Raw genomic sequence first — 18,845 nt, 5'->3', positions numbered from 1 at the left:
AGAGCCACGAGTAGACATTTTACTTTCCCAGGAAGTTTCCTGAAATGATCTGCAATAACAAAATGTCACTCTGGAAATTTGTAGAATGGCAGCTTGTAACACATCACTGTAGCTCGATAGGAAGGGCATAATATACATTCTAGCTCAAAATGTAATTATTTTTAAGTAAGCATGGTGCGTGCCTTTGAAAAACACCTACACAGCCTAAAAAGCCAGTAATTTGTAAAAAAAGAAAAACAGCTTTATTCTAATTGTGTTTTGAATAAATGTACAAAACATAGGAAATGTGCCCTGTGACTGTGCCAAGATGCAAACAAGGATTAAAAAAAAATCAGTTAACGATGTTATACCTTTAAAACAATTTTATCCTCAGAAACACTCTAATTACAGAGGGTAACATTTTTCTAATTTGTCTTTTTTCTCTTATTTCATTTAAAAAGAATAGCAATTATCCTATATTTAGAAGAGCAGATGACTGAGTGAAATGAATTCTTGGACCCCAGCACCTCTAAGATATAGTAATTGCATTTCCAATGAAAAACATTCATCTCAGTCCAAATTTGGCTCCAAGAATGAAACAGTTCTAAACAACTGCATAAGCAAAAAAACCAAATTCTTTGTAACAAACACTGATTTTTGTACCTTGAATTAATCTGAGCCCTTAAAATCATATATTTAATGCACTGGCAGGTAGACCACTGTAGATAGGTAGATGGGAGAGTGCTGAAGGGAATTAGATGAGTGCAGCAGATCAAAACAGAAGTTGTTATTTCTTTACACAGCATGTAATCAAACCACAGATATTTTTGCCTCAAGATATTTTGTGGGTGGTGGAAATTTACACTGGCCAAATTAACAGAGAAAAGTGTATAGAAAACTATTGCAGTGGTATGACTTTGAGATCAGTGCTAGCTTCTGGCTCTGATCAGAATAAAACCAGCATGTAAAAATCCTTGCAGGAAGGAAACTTCTGCAGAATATTGCTTCAGCCTCTAGGACTGAATAGCACCTCATGGCATCTGAGGTTGATGTGGTTCCTCACAGGACACATGGGACAAACACTCATATTTAAGCAGGAGTCATGGTCCCCAGGTGGGATTTCAGCTCCTGCCCCAGGATGAAAAAGCAAACCACAGTTTCTGTGTGTCACTGAACAGCAGAGATGAGCACAAACTGCTGGCAGAAAAACAGAGAAACTCAAAGGCATTTTGGCAAAGCCACAGACCATCTCTGTGTGGAGTTAATTTGCTGTCAGATAAGAGTTCCTTACATTTTTTTGTGTTTTTCATCAAGGAAGATGGCAGCTATGGAACTGAGTCACTTTTGTCAGAGGCTTTATGCATATGGGTAAAAAGAGTTCCTTAGCACTGTTATTGGCATTGTTCAGTGCATGAGAGTCAGAATCACCAGCTACTGTAGAAGGAGGTGACTGAATAATCCAAAACACAGCAAATGGAAGCAAAATTAATTAAGTCAAACAGTAAAACATAATTACTCCAGATTGTAGGAGAATGGTTGTACAGAAAAAGAAAAAAAAGTCTGTTTCTTGTACATGTTCAGTATTTCTACAATGCAATCTGCTCCAGGATATCTCCTGGGAAAATCTAGTATAACACCTAGGACAAATCTGGAATAACAGCAACAAAATACCTGCTTGCACAACAATAAAGTGAAGAATTATGTAAAATTCATCTCTGTATCTTCAAGAGTTTTTCATGAGAAACTCACAGCAATCTGCATCAGTCATTTCTTTTCCAGCCATGAACAGGAATTTGGAAAAGGTTTCAGCACACATTTGCTGTGTTTAGCCAGTACCTTATATCTATTGGGATGGATAAAAGGATAAAAGCCATCCTTCAAAATGACACAGGGAAAAAAAAAATCTATTTTGTCTCATTATGACATTTGACATATATGCCCACTATATATCCTATTTATGTAAAAGAAACAGAGCTATCACATGCAAAATAAGTACTAAAGATGCTTATGTGCTCGAAAGCCTTTTTTAAAATGTTCATTGGGTTGGCTAAAAACTAAAATATGTGTAATATTCCTCATTTTAGGCTTCTGATATTTACTGTATTTACAATTTACTTTGAACTGCTTTAATGAATTGAATGAAAAAAAGGCAGGAGTTTGAGTAACTAAATCCCAGTACAAAGCAGAACCTCCCAGCAGTTAAAATGGCAACATTGAGCTTGAAGCACCTTTTGATCATCCTGCAGCTGCCACAGGTCTGTTTCAGGCCATACACTGACCCACTGCTCTGCAGAGTGCTCTGACCCTTGGAAAGGTCAGCAGCAAAGATCCAGGAGATGCCTCAGATAATTCCCTGGGAATTCCAAAAGGAGCAGAGTGCTCCAAGCAATGACAGCTTGGGGTTTCTTGCAGCAGCAGACAATGCAAATAGCAACCCAGGACAGACCCCAAACCTGTCACTTTCTGAGGGGTTTTGCTGCTTTTGAATATTCTTTCACACATCCCAGGGAAACTGCTGTGGTTTGTAGAATAAAGCTCACATTTTCCCACTGTTTTTTACCCCCACTGCACCATTGATGCAACTGAAGAAATTTGTACAAACCAGACTTTCCAGTGTTCACTTTAAAGGTTCATAGCTGCCACAGGCTTTACAAAAATAGAAAGCAATTACATACAGTTTTAACATTATTGCATTGCATTATTCCCAAGGGAATGAAAGAATTTAAATTATTCTCTTCTCTCACTCTTTTCTAGGAAGTAAAGCATTTCTAAGTCTGAAATACCACACTAGGAAGTGGAAAGCTACATTATCTCTTTTCTGCTAGTTTGTTTTCCCCAGATTTACATAGACAAATGACTCAGAACCATCCATATCACTCTGAGAGTCACACACCCAAGGGTGCTGGAAATCTCCATCGTGCCCAAGAAGTACAGAACATCTTGCTTGGTCTCCCACAGCCATCAGTGTTTCCCACTGTCCACAGAGGGGCTCAGGGACATGCAGCCTCCTGGCTAAAGCAACAGCTGATCTCAGGGGCAGCACTGCCAATCCTTTTGATTTCATCATCAATAGAGTGGAATTTACAGTTTTTCCAATATACTGAACTCCTGGGAACCAAGTTACATGAGAAATTATGTTTACCTTTAAGTTTCTAGTCTGCATTTTTCTAGAGGAAAAAAAGGCTGTCCTAAGGCTGTCTGGATCCCTTAAACATCACATGCTGCAGCCCAGCCAAGCACAGGGACATAGCCTACACACAAAGAATGATGGTGACTTTTAGGAGAAGGACTCTGTTCTTCAGTGCTGCAAATTCAAAAAGGCCTGAGTGTCCCAAGGGGTCCTGAGCAGAGGATGGGCTCTCAGGTGATGGGATGGCCAAGGGAATGGAGGAGACCAGCAAGCAAGAAAAGCAGGTGGCCTTGTCTCCAGGGAGACACTGCTGGCACCCCACACTTGGCTTGAACATCTGTGAGCAGAAGATGCTGCTTTGCCATGGTGCAACTCCACACTAAGGATTTATTTGGATCTGTGCCACTGCTCCCATCCAGCTGGGCTGTGACACTCTTCCTGAGCTTTGGTTTTCCCCTGAGCTGTTTGTTTTACAGCTCCTGGAGCTGTCAGCATGGCAGGGAGCAGCAGGAAATGGGTATGGAGCAGCGTGGTCTCCTCTGAGAGCCCCTCACCACCGAGGGAAACTCCAGAGGAGCTGAATGGGCCTCCAAAGATATTTTGGTTCTTGTCTCACAAGTTACAGTGATGAATTGATGGGACTGTATTTTATTGCAAATTAAACAATTGCACTCACATGCTGTTATAAGAATTTTAGCTGTTAGATTTTCCTTTCTATCCAGTATTGCAATGACTTGCAGTCTTGACAGGATGTGTAAGAAAGAAGGAGAATTAAAGCTGGAACAGATATAATTATCTGAGCTAGGGAAAGGTTGCTTGAATACCATTTAAGTAATATTTTAAATGCAAGGAGCCAGCTTTCCATATACTGTACTTTAAACAACCCTGTTAATAAAATGGGATGTTTGCTAAGAAGCAAACCTAGTGAATGTTGGTTTTATCCCAATGTCAGCATCTCTTCTCTTATGGAAATATAAAATTATTCTGGTGCAATTTGTCATTCCATAAATCCATGTGTTATATTGATTTTTTCATTTATTGGCAGAGACTAAAATTATGTTTGAAGCCAGAGGATAAATTTCTAGGCTCAGTGCTGTTCTCTGCTCACAGCTGAAGCATCTGTAGCTGCATCTGGAATTTTTGCATTGAGTGATATGGACAGTTAACGAAGCAATGGAACAATTAATTGAATTGTTTCAGCAAGTTCATATAAAGGGTTCCTTCCAGCCTTTTAACTCCAAGAGAGCTGTGATCTCTTCCCACATTTCTGAGCTACATGTTCTTCATAGTAATTGATCTAAATGAAACCACTGCCTAATAAAATATCCAGATCAGTAAACATTTTCTATCCACTGATGTTCTGTATGTCAGCACAGCATCAGGAGAGCATCCTCTCCTTCAATTTCCTTCATGCAGCTCATAGATCAGCCTTCACCTGTTATTGAAACACGAAAAAAGCAACTGTGGGATGAACACCACACTGGAAAGTAAGCCCACAAGCCAACACAGGCCTCACACAAATACCTTCTAAACATGAGAATATAAATATTTTCAAATAATCTGTCTCATAACAAAGTGCACAAAGATGTGTCAGTAACAGGTGGTTTTCCTTGGTTCTAATGAAATTGAGAAAGATCCATTATCATAAGAAATAGCTGCCAAAGCCTACAGATCATCTGAGGAAACTAAAATTCAGAACTGAGAATGATGTGGCATTATTCAATTACAGCTGACTGCTGAGCAGAAGCCATGTGCTATCAGAGTTCCTGATATCAAATCAAGTTTTTCAACTCTGCCTCAATCCTAGGACTGGCTCTAAGGCAAGGGAAAGGACGCAAAACCATAAAGAGGAAATTGTTTAGGTATTTGGATTTATTTCAGCATAACTCAGTGGCAATTCAGATGTCTGTGCTATGCTGACAGCTGCCTGGGAACCTACATGGGATTAATCCTCTTTCTCAGCTCGGGCTCCCTCCTGACAATGCAGCTGGACAAACTGGCTTCCAAATCATGGTAAAATACCTGATATCAGTAACAGATAAAATATTCCTTGGATATAAAGGGTTCCTTATTCAGAGAACGCAGATCTGCCATCTTTCACTAGCCAACATTTTTATTAAATCTTCCAGGAAGATGACAAATTTGATAAGAATTTGCTCACTGTAAACTTTGTTCTGCAAACCAGCAGTGCTGGCTTTGATCATAGGATGCAGATGTTTGGTCTGCTATACCTGCCATGTCCACTCATGCCTTGGGATACAGAGCATGATGTGAGATCTGCTGTTTGAATAGTGTCAGTGATTTTGCCTCCCTCTTGCTGCAGGCTGCTTGATGTGCCCAGGATGTGATCCTTGTTCTGCCCCTATTCAGTGCAGCCCTGCACCTGCTCAGCCCTGGGCCAAAGCAGAGTGTAACCCACACTCAAGAGCTTTGGGGAATTTAGGGATATTGCAGGAGTTCAGTGACTCAGCTTTCCCATTAGGGACAGTGAGTTAATGCTCTGCTGCACTTCATGCCAGTGGGAGGCACAGTTTTTGTTTGATGAGGTTAAACCCAGTACAAGCAGTTGGTGAGACTGATGCTGGCAAGAAACCACTTCAGCCAAAGGAAAGAAGCCATATTTTGGTTGTGCTTAGAGATAATAATTCTCATTCTTGGTATTTCTCAGGATTTACAAAACACATTCCACATTTAGCTTCCTCCAAGGAAGCTGATTCCTCCATCTCTGATTCTAAGTGATTACACACTAGGAATGCCAGGGTGAGAGTGTTCCACAGCAGCCACTGCCAGAAGCAATTATATGGGTGTTGCTCAGAAGCCAATAAATTCTTCTCATCATCCTTAGTGCCATCTACTGTCCTGCTGTCACTGCCTCCCTTAGGTGCACACCTCTGATGCCTTGTCAAGGCTGACCTAGAACAGAGGCTAGATGGAGCTAAAGAATAAAGCAGGGATTTATTAAAAGCCTCAATGGATCCACCTTGGGCAACACAAGAACCCAGCCAGGGTTGCACCCAAGATGAACCAAAATGGTCACAAAATGGACAACCAAAGTCATGGGGTCTCTCACTTTTATAAGTTCTGGGCCGTTTGCATACTGGAGTTAATTGTCCAATTACAGCTTTAGGTTATGAAGTCTCATCCTTCTTGTCTTTCTCTCTTCAGTCCACATTGTTTGTGTTCTTGGGCCTGAGATTTGGATCATTTGTCCTTGGTCCCAGCTAGAGAAGGAATTGTTTTGTCTCCCTGCTCTGTGCAGAGAGCTCACCATCCCCTAATATGAAGCTCAGAAGTACACACTAAAGCAGCACAGAATCTGAAAAATGTAAAAGCTAAACCCTGAGGCATCACCTCCCACTTGCAAAGCATTTCTGCCCCTGTGCCCAGACCTCTCCTGACCAAGAACACACTTTTCATTACAGCAAAAACACCAGGCTGGAGCTCAGCACACTGGGAACAGCCCCTTCAGGGGCTCTCTCAAGGGAATAATTTGCTAATGAACACTGTTCCATGTGCAGTAATCCCAAGGAAGTGCATGAGCATGTGAGCTCACACTACCTGAGAAGTGTCACTTCCCTAGGAGTTTGCTGATCACCATGTACCAGCTCAGCAGAGAAACCTGTGCAGGTGCCCCAGTTAAAAGGCAGCACAATGAAGGATCATGGTCATTCCCTGAAACAGGAGTGGAGGACAATTCATTCTGTGTGTAAACAAGAGACAGACATTTAATTAAAGAACTCTAACAGCAATCTAGAAAATGTCTGTATTGCTAATCAGTTCTGTACTCTATGGGAATAACCTTCTGATCCATGCAGGTATGCAAAATATGCCCAGTTTGCACCCAGAAATGCACAATTATCCACGAGGATTCTTGATGTGTGGTGTGACCCAGAAAAAAACTTAGGGAATTTTGCTGATAACTGTCTTTTAACTGAAGAATAAGATGTAGGAATGAGAGGAAGAAAACAAGTGCTGCTAAAAAGGACCAAGTTATTTAATTACTTGATCTCCTCTCAAACCTTGAGCAATACTTGTAAAATATTATTTCAGTAGCCCTTATCTTCCAGCTCAATGTTTCAAAGTCTGAAGTTAACATCAGTTACCTAGCAGTCCTTCTTCACTTCTTCCCAATTTTCCCATTATACTTAGATGTTTCCTCATTTTGCCACACCATGGAAACCCTGGAGGCTTCTTTCACAGGCCTGGAAAATAATTTTCCACAAGGAGACTAGGTCTGAAAGCTTTATTGGCTGCTAATCCTGCCAGGGAACTCATTTCTCTCAGCAGCACAGGAGGCTTTCCTAGACAGCCCAGACACCCACAGGACATGGGCAGAGACAGCAGAGAGCTCCTGCTGCAACCCCCCCACCTCTGTGGTAGCAAAAAGTACCAACATTAAAGGCTCATGATGGGGATTGTGGGCAGAATCATGTGCTGGGGATGTCTCTGCATCAAGCCTAGGAGGCAAGAAGGCCTGCAGCCCTCACCTTGGAGTGCTTCCCTGTGCACCTGCCAAGGCCTGCAGGATAACTCCAACTTCAGCCCCGGAGCACCAGAGCCACAGGGGGCTCAGCTGCTGGCCCTCCTGGAGGAGTCTCCATCCAGACCAGCTGGGAATCAGCCTCCCATATGGTATGATGCTCAGAGAAGGCTGGCTTGTCCCAAGCCCCTTGCTGTGAGCAGGGCAGGTCACCCTGTCACAAGCACCCAAGCATCCAAAGCAGCCCTGGGAATGCAGGGGTCTGGGGAGGCTGTCTGGGGATGAAGAACTGGGCTCCTGCTACCCTGCTCACCCCATGGCCTCCCAGAAGAGCTGTTACACCCCAACCAGCCTGATGAAACATGATTTAAAATCATCCCTTTACTCCAAGCAACAGATTTGTCATTTCCTGTCCCAACCAACTGGTAAAACCATGTAATTTGACACTGAGGATTTCCATGATTGTAAGCATTTTGTGCACACCTTGTTAGTAGTTTAAACTGCTCACTTCTCTGAGCCTGTTATAAAAGACTTGAAGTTGGAGTGTGATTTCACCTGAGGTTATGGTGTTTTCCCACTGCAGTGCTTACAGCCCATAATATGCCCACTTGTTGTCAAACTGCTGGCTGAGGGGACATAAGAGTCAACTCAGCACAGCTTTTCTTACAGACCCACAGGTTTAGAAACACTTCAGACTAAGCTATCACATGTACCTGCAGCCTGAAATTCAGGAGCCATTCCTCAGCCAGAAAAGAAAACAAACAGGCAGCAACACCAGTCCTGCCTGGCTTTCTGTCTCTCTCACAAATGAAGCAAATACCCAGTTCTGGATCCTGAGAAGGATTCAAAAAATCTGCAGTTCAGGACAAGTGATCCCATCTCCCATAGCCATGTTTTGGCATGTGGACCCCAGTCCCCATGGGTAACATCAGAGAAAGTGAAAGTTAACACGTGAGCACCCTCTGGGTGTAGCTGTACTCCTCTGAGTTTTGCAGGAATTGTAGGCCTATTGTAAGGTCCATTCACATGAAGTAGAAGTTTAATTTAACGTGGATAAATGAAGCGTGGGTGTCCTGATATATTAGAAAGAATACTATTACCCAGAAAATTATAGTGGTCTCATGAGGTGGTAAAGGAAATTGAAGAAATTATATTTAGTTAAGTTGTACCATTGGGGGTTTTGATAGGCTTGTTTTTGCTTTGTAATCAAGTGCAACATTATTTTATTATCATGGTTATACTATTATTACTGTGTAATCTTGCACTTGATTACAAATCAAACCCAGTGATAACTACAATAATAAAATAATGTGTTAACATAATAATCTAGCTAAACACAATAAAATAAGTGCTGTTCATCAGGCACAGCATTGCCAGCCAGTCAAGGGAGGGAACTGTCCCACTCTGCTCTCACTGGGGTGGCCTCACCTGGAGTGCTGGGGACAGTCCTGGGTGCCACAAGAAGAGGAGACTGAGGACAGACCTCACTGGGGTCTGCAGCTTCCTCGTGAGGGGAGGAGGAGGGGCAGACACTGATCCCTTCTCTGGGGACCAGACACAGGACCCAAGGAAACAGCCTGAAGCCGAGTCAGGGCAGGGTTAGGGTGGGCATTAGGAAAAGATTCTTCACCTGGAGGGTGGCTGGGCACTGGGAAGTGAGCACAGCCCCAAGCCTGAGAGAGCTCAAGGAGCCTTTGGACAATGCTCTCAGGCACATGGTGGGATTTTTGGCGCTTCCCATGCAAGGCCAGGAGGTGAACTCAATCATCCTTGAGGGTCCTTTCCTACTCCTAGGATATTCTGTGATTCTAAAATTCTAATTGTTGTCTAAAATTTCACAAACACAAATGAGTAATATTAGTGCTGTAGAACAATTAGCTACTCCCAAGGTACAAGAGGCACCTATCCCAATATGGACTAGAAAATCTTGGAAAAATCATTATGGAAAGTAGATAAAGTAAGGTGCAAAAAGTATATTTCAAGGACTTCATCTTGAAAGTTGTTTTTCCTGTATTCATGCTTGTCAACATTAACTTGCTGTGCTCTATCAATCAATTAATCTTGTTCTGCTGCTGTGCATCCTGGATGGACACAGACAGATGGATTTGAGCAAGAAAGTGACTCACTGCTCTTGGCTTCTCCTGTGTAAAATGTAAATCTCCCTTTAATTTCAAATTGACTGATCAGAAGAAACCAACAAAAGTCCAACTGGCAAATTCAAAATTTTACCCAACAAATCCAAAATTTAGATAGTGGAGAGAGAAGTAATTTCCATTCAGAACACGTGCACAGGCAGAAGGGCAGAGCTCTGCTGCCTCCCAGCCATCAATATTCACAGGTGTCAGATATTGTATTTGCTGGGAACGTCCCAATGAAGGCAGGAATGATGCATCTGACCCCATGTTCTCAGAAGGCTAATTAATTACTTTATGACACTATATTATATTAAAGAATGCTATGCTAACTATACTGAAGAATACAGAAAAGATACTTACTCAATGTTGAAAAGAAAATAATGAAAACTTGTGACTCTTCCCAGAGTCCTGACACAGCTTGGCCCTGGTTGGCCAAAGAGTGAAAACAACTCCCAGCAGAACCCAATGGAACAATCACCTGTGGGTAAACAATCTCCAAATACAAAAGCAAAACACAGGAGAAGCAAATGAGATAAGAATTGTTTTTCTTTTCTCTGAGGCTTCTCAGCTTCCAAGGAGAAAAATCCTGGGTGAAGGGATTATTTCAGAGAATGTGAATGCCACAGTCAGACACTTTACAGGCTCTTGCATCCCAAACAGGTCCAGTGAAAGCCTGCCATACAATTTCATATCTCAGCAACACCAAGACCTTTCCATGCAGCTGCTGCCTCTGATTGAGGATGGAAATAGACATTTATAAAAACAAAAAAAACACCCCAATCTTACCAAAAATAAACACATTGCAAAACAAATTATACATCAGAAGATGGAGAGGTGTTGGTCTGAATAACAACTGGTCTGTCCTGATAACTCCAGCACTGCTGGAGAACTGAGGCTCCCATCAATACATGAACAGGAATGGAAATCAAACCACCCAAAAAAACAGCCATGACTCAACAGAGCCTTATCAACCACCCTGCCTTGCCCATCAAATCCCACACCTAAGAGCTGATAGAGGAACACTTCATGTTTGTGTATTACTGATTGAACTTTCTAGTCCTGAACCTTTTTCATCTAGGCAGCAAGACAGCATCTTGGGTGAGAGAGTCACTCACTGAACCCACTGCTGTCCCTGTGCTTATCAGACTGCCTGCAGGAAGAGTAAACTTCTCCTGCAAGAAAACTTGTTACAAGCAGAAAACACGGAGTGGAAAAATGGAATGTATCTTCGAAACGAATGCATGAAACCCAGATTTTGGCACAGCACGTATTTTTAATCACAGCCTAGGCTCCATGACAGGTTCATGCACAAATTCCCCTCATGCCATTAGCATCTTTAATGACAATTTTGGCAGGATAGCCAGTAAGGATCCATTTGGTTCCTCTTGTAAATTGTCCATTCAGGAAAAGATTGGATTTTGTCAATGAGGCAGTGTGGAAAATAGTGGAAGGCAGAGCAACTGGCATGTGGCCCCACTTCCACCTCTGTAATTTTCATTTAATTTCCATGCAAGCAGATGAATTACATAGAGCCTGTTTCCCAGCATGTGCTGATAAAACACAAAGTAGGAACTTACTGCTACTTTTCCTGTTAAGTGTCAGGGAAGTGAAGTAACTTATGAGGGTATTTTAATGAATAATAGACAACTCTAGAACGAGAATTTCAAGGAATATATTATGTGAATTGGATAGAGACAGTAAAATCATAATTTGCTGAGTAGAATTTAATGATATCATTTCAACTGACGGATGGGAGAGGAAGTAGAATGAAAAAGCTGAGTTAATTCTGACTTAATTACTCCAATCCTGGAAACATGTATAATTTAAACTAATGTTTTACGCTGGAATATTTTTCTTACAACATATTCAAGGAGTGGTAGAGATTTCACCTCACTTCTCTGTATTTCTTTGCATGTTGTGTAAAGCAGCTCTCTGTAGCTGTAGTAGCCTGCCTAATGGCAGTGATTTTCCCCATATTTTTGAGCACAAAGGCTGAGCTGGCCCATCACATCCATCTCTTCTAAAAATGCAGCAGATTATTGATCAAGTCTTGGCATTTCACCAGCATTCAGGCTGAGCCCTTAAGGCAAGAAATTATGATATTATTGTATTGATCACATAAAGTTACCATGCACCAAAAATAAATCTTACTTTTTACACAGTGTGTCACATAATATCATACAGCAAAAGCACCAAATATGTTAGGATGTACACAAAGACACCAAACAGCAAAATGTAGATGGATGCCTTATCCAAAAACAAATTTCCTGAGTGATGAAACAGCCTCAAGTTGTGCCATGGGAGGTTTAGATTGGATATTAACAAAAAATCTTCACTGAAAAGGTGGTTGAGCATTGCAAAAGGCTGCCCAGGGAAGTGATGGAGTCACTGTCCCTGTCAGAGTTCAGAGATAGGAGCATGGGGTGCTCATGGTGCCCCTGGCTGTGGCAGGTTTATGGTTTGATTTGATGATCCCAGGGTCTTTTCCAGCCTGAAGGATTCTGTGAACACAGAACTGACACTGAACAAGGATGAAAGAGCTGTTCAATGTGAAGTCCAGACAGAGAACACAAACACAGCTGACCAGCCAGAGGTTCTGGGTTTTCCCTCATGCTCTCTGCTCTCTGCAGGTGCAGCGAGGCAGATGAAGCCATTTGTTAATCTTTACAGCAGACTGCAACAGGACCATTCCTGGAAAGTGTGGCTGCTCCTTGACAAGTGTGGAGAAACACATCCTACTGACTATTTCCTCAGCCCAATTTCACTCTGCTGAGAGCAAGCTCTCAGCATGAGATAATATGTCCCAGATATTTGGTGCATGGAAGTGTTGCTAGATTTAGCTGCAGTCACCTTCTAGGAAGGAAAACAAGGAGCTTGTGGGTAAGAGAAAGCAGAAGTAAAAGCAAAAACTGGTATGGGCAGAGTGGCTGAAGCCATTGAGATGCACTCCTCTGTCACAGCTCACCCGTGATCACAGCTGTGTCTTAAAATCTGGGTCACAAATATAATGCTTCTAAGTAGGGAATATTTTATTTCTCACTTAACTGATGTTAGGGTAAAGATTAGGAGGAGTTGCTGCTCTTTCAGTCAGGTGCAGGCAGCTCCCTTGCTCCCTGGGCTGCTGGGACACCAGGAGTGAACATTTAACTGGGGCTTTCTCCAGATGAGGAACAGACAGGTCAACCTGTGTGCACAATGACAGAGACTAAAATTAACTCAATCTTGGTAAAATGTTTGCACTTCTGGTTAAATCCTTTCTCTTGATTTCAAAATTTAAGGATGGGGATGAAACACAGCCAAGGTGGACTTTGGGTGTGTCTCACATGGCTCCTGTGCCTGGAGCTGGTGCTGTTCATCCTCCCAGATGAAGCTAAAGCTGTCTGTGGGAAACACATTACCTGTCTTCATTTTATTTGGTATCTCCATGATCTGCCTGGTGCCTTTATGAAGCACCAAATTAACTGCTGGAACCATTTATCATCATAGAGTCTTTCTTTTTATACATAACAATTCCAGTTTTCTCATTATCTTGTATCAATTTCTGGTTTGCTACAAAGCATGGGAGTTTATATTTCTTTTCAACTAAACTCATAAAAGTTAATTACAATGAGGCAATGCACTTACAAAACTACTACTGGATCTAACAGGCTATTGTAATAAAGAGTAAATACAGATTCATGCATTTTAAAGCACATTTAGCTTCACTGATCTAGAAGCAAATTGGGCATGAGAAGATTGCACTGACAGCATTCAAACTGCTGCTGTATTTAAACTGACACCAGTAAAACAGAGATCTATAAAGCAGAAATGTAACTATACACACTGCAGATTTTGGGGACTTTACACTCCTGTGAGTTTTGAAACCTGTTGTATCTTCCAAAAATTTTGAGCAAAAGGAGGAAATAAAAACTATAATTGGATCTAAAACTTTGTTTGCATTAAATAAAAACATTTAAATGAGTGCAATTCAAAATTATCCTAATGAGTCATTCTTGCACATAAAAGATTTATTTTGGTTGGGCAATTCTCAGTTTCACCAAGCAAACAAGACAGACCCATCCAATTTGATGTCTAACACATGAAAAATAGCTCCCTGATTGGATGCAACACACGAGCTGTGGGTAAACTAGAAAAAGAGAAGGCCATGTGTTCAACAAGTACAACAGCATTTACCCCACTGCAGTCACCTGAAGTATTTTAACATTTCCCTTCAGCTCTCAGGAACAGGCAGGCCAAAAGTGGGCTCTGCCAGTTTCTTCTCCACATCTGTGGAGGCAGCATCCAAGGAAGTGCCTGAGATGCCTGGGTGATGGTTTATGTGGCTTGGGCTGACCTAGAACTGCTTTCATGGTGTGTTTTGGGGTGACAGCACACCTCCAGGTGAGCTGTGGAGCTGGAAGTGCTGGAAAGATCTTGCCCCCACTCAGCAAGAGCATGTGGAGGCTTTAGCTAACCTGCTCTCTGCTCTCAGTGCCTCTGAGCTTCTGGCTTTGCTGCACACCCAGCCTCACACTGGGCAGTCATGACTGACCCCATGGTGAATCCTGAGCCCTGGAAGAGAGAGGAAATCCTGGAACAGGTTTCACTGGATACATCTGAAAAGGGAGAGCAGCCCAGTTTATCAGCTTTCAAAGGAAAGTTTCAAAGCCCATTTGCCTCTTAGGAAGTACCAAGGTGAATGGAGGCTCTGTTTTTTCACACTGCAGTGTTAGGATTTTCTATTTAAAAACTGCTTCTTGCAAGAAAGTTAAGGGGTTTGATTTCATCATTAGTTGTTCAGAGATTTGTCCTGGCTTTCTGTTGCTACACACTAAAACACACATATTTTCTCCTCAGCTTCCCAAAAGAAGGCAGCTGGAAGGAAAGAGGCTCTGGAAAATGGAAGATATGACTGCAGCAGCTCAGTGTCTTAATGATGCTTGCTATCAAACAAGGACACAAGTCAGAAAGTTTTTTTCAATCCTGCATTCCTGTGGGATCAGGAAATTCCCCTTGTGATCTTTGTGCCTGCTCTTTTTATTTGAATTATGTAGCTCAGCAAAATATTTTTCTAAGGTGAGTTTGCTTCCTTTATCTTTTAAATATTTTTGGCTTCTAATCAAAACCAATGAAATTAACAAAAAAAACCTCAACAGTCTCAGCCAGCCCAGAAGAGAGGAGATCACTCCTTTCACAGCAGGAAAAGCAAAACACAAGTGTCTCAGGGAGTGCCAGCCTCACCAAGCCAACATAAAGAAGTGTTTCATGCCAAACCACAGTAAGCAAATGGCTGCCCACAAAAACACACTTTAGAAGCAGGCCCTGCACAGACCAGGAGCACATTTCAGCACTGAGCTGAACGTTCCACACTGTGCACCTCTGGGTGACCTCAGCTGGACAAGTGCCAGCTCATTTCTCTCACCTGGATGTTCCACAAAGCTCCAACAGGAGAGTGCCTGGTGCTGGGGATGATGGTGCTGAACCCAAGGAACAGCAATGCCATGAAAGGAGCTGCACTGCAGTGCCAGAAGAGATTTCCTCAGACTCAGAGGAGAGCAGCAAAACATCTCAGACCCTTCTAGCTGAGGGATGCTGCTGCAGTCATGCCAAGAGCTGCAGTCATGGCCAGCCAGGAAGAGAGTAAAGAGGTTGGAGGAGACAGAGAATTGCTCTGGCAGAAGTCCTAGGCTCTCTGCATGTCCTGTCAATGTTCCCACTGGCTTTAGCACAGTCAGAATCTCCCCTCATGGATTTTTTAGGAAACCATTCCCCAGGTCCCTTATGCTTACAGTTATTTACCTCTAGCCTGATGCCGCTGAGCAAAACAGAGGAGCAATCCATCTAGAAAATAAATTCTAAGGTGTTCTGCAGCATTCCTGGTTTTCTTATTTAGGGGGAAAAAAAGAAAGCACTGGACATGTCCTTTTAAATCTCAGAAATCAGGCGTAATGCTCCCATGCAGGTTTGAATAACTGCTTTTGTTCAGGCCTTTCTGCAAGAACCTCTGTCTGGGAGAAAACCTGTCAGAGCCCTGGGGCAAACACTGAGTCCCTGCAGAATCCCCTGGCGAGCTGTGAAATCTGGGCTAGAGATTTTCCTGGGAAAGGCCAGGATGAGTTCCCAGCCAGGCAGTGCTGCCTCGTGCCAAGGCTGTGGCTCACACACACCTGCCCTGCCCAGTGCCAGGCTGGGATGCTGGCACAGCCCCTCATTCCCTGGTGTGGAATGTGATGGAGGGTGTGATGAAGGGCACACCCAGGGCCTTTGGGATCTCTGCACCTCTCTGGAGGGGTTATTTATCCAAATCTAACACAATCTGACTCAAAGGGTGGGCAATCTGAACAATCTTAGCCAACAGAGAGCAGCCATACAACCTTCTCCTTGACAATCTTCTCCAAGCTTCTCTCATGATGGAAGCTACCAGAAAGAGAGGCTGCTGGAAGTGTTTGTGCTCTGCTCATCTGTGCTGCACTGAGCAGCCTGAGCTCCATGGGCAGCAGCCTCATCCCTGGCAGATCACAGGCTAAAAGTCCCATTAACCCACAGCAGGCAAAGGAGCTGCTTGCTTAACAGCAAGGGGTTTGGAGGAGCAAAAAAAGCATGTTTACAAATGTGGAATGTTTCTTGTTCTCTGATGTTTTCTCCTAATGCTGGCAGATTGACAAGACCCTCTTGTCAACAGGAAGAAACACAGAGGGGACAGTAAAGAATATCTCTGCCTGTTCCAAGAAGCCAGCCAAAGTCAGAGCTGGATGATATACAGGTGGCACAGGGTGAAGAAATAACAAGGAAGAGGCAGGTGGTAAAAAAATTAAATAGCAACTGCTCTGCCTTTTTATCTGACAGCAGAATTTGGTCTTCAGAGTCCTATAAAATAATGCTCCAAAATGTGGATAATGGCTGAGCTCAAATGAGTCACAAGGACCTGGCACCAAACTGCCAGGCCTTACCCACAGCAGTAAGCAAGGTGCCATTGAAACTCTCTCTGAAGCTGGCATTGATTTATTCCAAAAATCATCTTTGCACCACAAACCCTCTGCTGCATCATCCAGAGCTCAGCAGCAGAGGAAGCAAGATCAGAGACCTAAGGCAAGGGGGCTTCTGCTTTCCTCCTGGAAAAAAGAAAAGGTTTGCCACATGCAAATGGCCCTGAGCAATGGGCAAGGAGCTGTGGGGAGCAGCTCCTGTGTGAGATGGGGCACTACTGTAAACTCAGGCAACCCCAGCGAGGGGAGGGAATGATGAGGAGGGCTCCATCTTTTCAGAAGGCTAATTTATTACTTTATGATACTATATTGTATCAAAGAATACTATACTATATACTATATACTGTACTATTAATATAATATAATAATAATATACTATACTATATAATATAATATACTATATATATACTCTCTCTATATATATACTATACTATATACTATATAATATAATATACTATATATATATACTCTCTCTCTCTATATATACTATACTATATACTATATAATATAATAATATTATACTATACTATATACTATACTATTAATATACTATAATGTATACTAAAGAATACAGAAAGGATACTTACTGAATGTTAAAGAGATAATAATGAAAACTCGTGACTCTGGAAAGAGTCCTGACACAGCTTGGCCCTGATTGGCCAGAGAGTGAAAACAACTCACACTGGAGTTCAATCAAACAATCACCTTGAGTAAAACAATCTTCAAACACATTCCATATGGGCACAACACAGGAGAAGCAAGTGAGATAAGAATTGTTTTCTTTTTCTCTGAGGCCTCTTGCTGCTTTTCAGCTTCCCAGGAAAAAACCCTGGGTGAAGTTCAGAGAACGTGAATGCCACAGTGTGGTTGGCGAGGGAAGCTGTGCAATCAATCAATATGATTGGTAAAGCAAGCCTCAATTTATTTGGAGTACAACAGTACTTTTATATTGTTTTCAGTAATTATGCATACTTGTCGTTAGTTCATTGGTTTAAGGCAAAAGGTTGCATTTACATACTCCTCCTACTTTGCAGTTTCTAACACAGGGTTCTTTCCCATTCTTGTCACTTTTACTTCCTTATTTTTATATTGCAAAACCACACAAAACCATCAAGGACACTTTGTCCTTGCCCTTTCATCCTTGTCAGCATATTTTGCAATCTCCCTATCATGGTGTGCAGCCTACTCATGCTAAGCTAACATGGGGTTTGCTTGTACAACGTTTCCAGGGATCTATGGCCCTGCTCATCCAGCCATTCTTCCACACCACAGGCCACCCTGGCAGCTCAGGCAGAGCTGCTGGCACCACTGCCAGGTGGACACACTGAGCCCTTTCCTAGGAGGAAGGTGCTTGCTGACCACAGAAGGCAGCTCCTGATCCCCAAGGCTCCAGAGAGCTGCCCAGCTCGTGGCTCACACCAGCAAACTGCAGCTCCATGGCCCTGGAGTGGCTCCTGCTGCTCGGACATGTTGGGTAGAATCTGAGCTTCCCAGAAGTGTTACAGGGTTGGAAATTCATTTTCATTCAGCATTAGAATAAATGTGAAAGTTACCAGATTTTTGTAAGAAGGAAGTTACATTAAAAATACATATTTTCAAGAGAGAAATTCTAGTTTATGGCTTAAATTATAGTCTGAGACACCCTGGTGATTACAGTGCTACTGGCTAAAGTTTTCACTTTTTGCAACAGATCACCATAAAGCTGGCAGAATGGGGAGTTGGGCTCCACATGCTGCAAAGTATTTCACCAGAACTGAGAATAATCCCATCCCTCTTCCAGCTTCCCAGGAGAAGGGCTGCAGACAGGGATACACTGCTACAGCCTCAATCAAAAGTGCAATTAGACAAAAGCACTCTCAACAGCTTTATTTGCCATGACATGCTCCTCGGGATGCCTCCAGAGCAGCAGCCTGAGAGAGCCCCTAATTTCTCACTTTCTCACAAGATACCACATGGCAAAACAGAGCCCAGGCTCCCAGGAGCTGCAGCAGAGCAGCTGCAGGGGAGAGGGGCTGAGCAGGGGCAGCAGGGGCTTCCAGAGCATCTAAGGAAGAATAAGAGCATCCATTTCCAGGAGGAAGGTGCAGAGCAGAACACCTTGTGGAACAGAACCTTCCTGCCCAGAGCTGGGCAGGACAGGACACAACAAAGCTTTG

The 18,845-nt window shown here is 42.7% G+C and overlaps 1 protein-coding gene and 1 long non-coding RNA gene across 5 annotated transcripts in view; both read right to left on the bottom strand.

Moving 5' to 3' along the window:
* The window catches only part of HTR2C (5-hydroxytryptamine receptor 2C), a 77,035-nt gene that overhangs the window by 17,161 nt on the left and 41,029 nt on the right, over nucleotides 1-18,845 (bottom strand). The window lies entirely within an intron of this gene.
* Nucleotides 9,548-17,599, bottom strand: LOC132333682 (uncharacterized). 2 transcript variants are annotated; one of them, XR_009488233.1, is made up of 3 exons: nucleotides 17,277-17,599; nucleotides 14,179-14,275; nucleotides 9,548-12,908 (listed from the first exon to the last, which is right to left on the bottom strand). It is a non-coding gene; the product is annotated as an uncharacterized LOC132333682 (long non-coding RNA). The 2 variants fall into 2 exon arrangements; XR_009488232.1 differs by lacking the exon at nucleotides 14,179-14,275.

This window comes from Haemorhous mexicanus, chromosome 14, assembly GCF_027477595.1.
Source record: "Haemorhous mexicanus isolate bHaeMex1 chromosome 14, bHaeMex1.pri, whole genome shotgun sequence".
NCBI lineage: Eukaryota > Metazoa > Chordata > Aves > Passeriformes > Fringillidae > Haemorhous > Haemorhous mexicanus.
This window is presented reverse-complemented; position numbering and strand designations above follow the sequence as displayed.